The following is a 4,682-nucleotide window of genomic DNA, read 5'->3' as shown; positions in this document are numbered from 1 at the left end:
ACACTTCATAGCTCGTGTACATCAGTACATGGCAAATTATTATGTAGACCAGGGTCTAAAGTACACAATTTACATACTAAATGTTCACAATTTATATATTGAATGTTCACAATTTACATACTAAATATCATAATTCAAATTGTGAACATTCAACATGTAAATGGACATGGGTCAATCTTTTCATGGTATAACTATTGCGTGTACAGAAAACAAACCAAAACAATCATAATATGAAAATTAAGCAAGATAAAACAAATCAAGAAACAGTGCATAGGCAATCCCATAAGGAATGATGAGAGAAGAGAAAAGCTACCAAAAAAATAAAAATAAAAGTAAAGACAAACAGAAAAGATAAAACAGAACCAAAATAGTTATTGTGCAATTTGTCCTTTTTTTTTTTTTCAAGTTACTAAATTTTAGTAACACAATTTTTTATTTTTAAAAAAGATCTAAGAAAATAATGACTTGTGTATATTATTTCATCATTAATTTGTCATAATTAATAAATCAATTTTCTACTGTATCATCTTTTAAAACAGAAAATTCCCTAATTAAAGATGTGCATTTAAAAAGAAAAAATTGAAGCATAGTTATACAGACATATAACAATTTCCTGATACAAAGTATTGTATAATGTCACTCGGGAACCATACAGAGAGACTTCTATGAATTTTTATGTAAAATTAGAGAGATAAAATTTTTTATAAGTACTTTAGAGCATCATTACTAATGCATTTTCAGGTTTTTTTTTTTTTTTAATTTTTTATTTTTTTAATATAACATTTAGGTGAGTTGGAACAGAGATATGAGAGTAGAGAGAATAAAAAAAAAATGGCAAAAACTTGTGTGAGACCGTCTCACCATGAGACGGGTCGGGTCGTGTCGGGTCGGGTCGGGTCGGGTCAAGATGCGAATGTGTCACTTATATGCACAAATGTCATACTTATATGCTCAAATGTAATACTAATCAGAAAATAAAATTTTTGTTACTTATTATGGTAAATGTAATACTTTTAAGGGAAAATACAATACTTTTACATTTCAATTTAAAAGTATTACATTTTTCCTCAAAAGTATTATATTTGCCCTTATAAGTGAGAGGTACTTGTCAACATTACTTATTATGAAAAATGTATTACTTTTTCTCTTATAAGTAACAAAAATTGTATTTTTGATTAGTGTTATATTTGAGCATATAAGTGTGAAATTTGCACATATAAGTATGACATTTGCATGGTGCTTTGACCCGACCCGACCCGTCTCACGAATAAGGATCCGTGAGACGGTCTCACACAAGTGTGACCCAAAAAAAAATTGCATAATGGTGAATTTTTTGTGAGATCCGTAGGGGAGGAAAAAAACACGGCTGGTGTGCCTTGCGTGCACAAGTTGCGCCAAGTGAGCGCATGTAGTTGGGCACATACATTGAATGATAATATTTTTTCTGTTTTTCTTTCTCTATTTTTTTTTCTTTTCCTCCTCCTTCTCTCTCATATTTGGCCAAAAAAACACAAAGTTTCAATACTATTAAAGATGTTTTTAGAAGACACGGACTTCAAAATTTTATTAGTGTATAAAATTGTGTTGTGCATGATTAGGGCATCTTCATCCCTTCTCCTATTTTCTCTCCATTTTGTGCGTCCAACTCTTTCACATCGCAATTCTTTTTCATTATTTTCTTTTCAATCATTCTCTAGTAGTTATATTGTGGATCAGGGTGCATGTAACAACATGGCATTCCTATTTTCTCTTTAAATTTTTTCAACTTCAATTTATTTTTATTTTTCTTTTTATACAAATAAAATTAATGTATAAAAAATATATCATAAAAAGCACTAATGGAAATATTTTAAATGACATATATATTGATATATTTTTTAAATAAAATTTTTTAACTAAATTTATACGTACATAAAAAAAATGTTTATGCAGATTAAGTCTTGTTTTTATGAATATATAGGAAAAACATTATCAACATATTATAGAATAAATGAAAATAGATATGATGTACATGTAGTTTAATATATAGTTTTTTATGTATGTACATTAAGGTTTATGTTTATAATCATATAGAACAAATATTACGAAGATAGTATAAGTTAAGACAGATCGATGTTATAATGTTGGGAAAATAGCATGAAAATGGCATAATAAGTGGCTATTTTGTGGTAAATAATAATACATTCCGTAAGTGTAAACTAACTTTAGTAATGGATTATTTTGTTCTTATGTTCGAACCCCATCCCAATCAAAATTGACACAATTATTAAACATATACTATGAAAATGCAAGGCACTAAAATTGCAGTGAATCACCAGAAAAATTATAATAAGATCCCTAACATGTATCACCGGAATGTAGAGGCATTTAAAAAAAGTAAAAGTTAGGAGTATAATTAACATACTATGTGTTATGATTTGATTGCCTAATAAAAAGGGCTGGACCATGATTTTTGTTCATTCTTTTTTCTTCATCCAATAAAATTGAACATTTAGTGAGAGTAAAAGTTAGAAGTATAATCTAGGAGTATATGTAGCATTTTCCTATGCATTATATCTTTTTATTCTATGTGCTGAAGAACTAACCTATATCATAAATCGTGTAGTGCTTCAGGGACGCTTGTCCAGTTGTAAGATCTCCAGAAATGCAATGGGTATCTCCCATTTGGTTTTTTTTTTTTTTTTTTTTGCAGGTGATGGCAACATTCTTTTCTTTAGAGCTATTGGTTTGGAAGCTGCGTGTTTTTGAATTGTCTGCAGAAGAACGAGATGATCTCTGGTCAAATCGTGAATTTCAACAAATCTTGCATTATACTCAGTCGCAACACTCCTGTTAACTATAGAGATTATATTTCTGCTACTTTTGGAGTGCTGCAATCTCCTAATATTGATAATTATTTGGGCTTCCCGATGGGGCTGGGCAGAAACAAACAAGATATATTCTCCTTCATTTAAAGGAAGTTGCTACACAGGATTGGAGGTTAGGGGAAGAAGATCCTCTCTAGAGCAGGGAAGGAAATCTTGCTTAAAAGTGTCGCACAAGTCATTCCTACCTATACTATGAGCCTTTATTATCTCCCCATCTCGTTTTGTTAGAGGCTTGAGATATTATGTAATAAATACTAGTGGGAGTTTAAACCTGCAGCATGGAATGTTATTTACTGGTCATTATGGGAGCGCCTCTGTGTGACTGTACGCGTTCCTAAGAAAAGGAGTGGTCTTGGATTCAATCTTTTCAATATGGCTTTGGTTGCAAAGCAAGGTTGGAGATTACTCACCAATGCGACCTCCTTGGCTTCAAGATTGTTGAGGGCCTGATATTTTCTCTATAGGACTTTCCTAAATGCTAGTGTTGGTGCCCACCCCAGTTTTTGTTGGTGCTCAATTATGAGGAGTTAACAGCTTTTGAGAGAGGGGTGTTTTTGGAGAATCGAGAATGGGAAATATACAAATATTTGGTCTCACCCTTGGTTGCCTAATCAAAATAATCCATTTCTTGTTACTGTTGTCTCTCCTCTTTATGCTAATTTAACTGTGGTTGATCTCATTAATCCACAGATAGGTGATTGGGATGTGGACTTAATCTAGGAGCTTTTCACTCAAAGGGACACTAATCTCATTCTAAAAATTCATGTTTCTCCTAAACATGACGATCAATGGTGTTAGAGGGGTGACCTCAGAGGCTTATTTCGTTGAGGAAGATAAATAACATCAACGAAGGTTAGCAATCTTTCTAGAAAAAGGAGAACAATTGAGAGCGATAAAAAGAGTCTATGACGTGTTATAATAATACTGCCCTAGAATCGTTATTTGCTCGGTGACTGTGCAGTCAAGAATCCCGGCATGCTTTCGACAAGCTACACAGACTAACTACGCTTAGCTTACACTAGCTATAGCCCAGGCGAACCTGACATTGCTCAAACAATGGGACACAAGAATTAAAGAGGAGGAAGAGACTCTTGGCGTGTCCTTGAGTATTGAAGTGAGATTGTATTTATAGCATTGGGGATCAAAGTCTGACTATAAAAACTCATGCAAATAATGGTAAAATGGATCTTGACTAGTAAAGTGGATCTTGACTATTCCCATGTTCAAGAAAAATTATGTGGACAAGAAGCATTCTTGTTTGAATGGTTTCCCAACAATCCCCCACACATTCAAAGTAGAAAGCTAGAAAGGATAATGTCTGAGCAATACAAACGAGTTGATCTTAATGTCAGTGTTTGAGAACTTGAACTGACACGTAGCGACACCAATTAATTTTCTTCCCGAGAATGATATAACTCCTGAACTCATCAGTTAGATAAATTTTGAACACTAATGCACACATCAATTTGACTTCTTATGAGAAACCCTTAATATTCAAGTCTGTTGTGTCTATCTTAATATAGACCTTCAACCATGTTAAGTCTATCTCAATATAGACTTTTATGTCTGTCAAGTCTATCTCAATATATATTTTTAACTCTGTTAAGTCTATCTCAATATAGACCACCTTTAAAGGCTACAGAGTAGTTAAAGACATAAATCTGGTGTAAGTTTTTTCATGATTTCGTTTGACCACAGAAGTGGTATCTGTCATGAATTCCTTACCTCACTAGTCTTAACTCCATCTCTCTTGATGTTTCAATGATGACCTTTCGATTTAGACCTTTTGTGAGAGGATCTACAATATCAAATTTT

This window comes from Ipomoea triloba, chromosome 10, assembly GCF_003576645.1.
Source record: "Ipomoea triloba cultivar NCNSP0323 chromosome 10, ASM357664v1".
Classification (NCBI taxonomy): domain Eukaryota; kingdom Viridiplantae; phylum Streptophyta; class Magnoliopsida; order Solanales; family Convolvulaceae; genus Ipomoea; species Ipomoea triloba.
Note: the sequence above shows the minus strand (reverse complement) of the source record.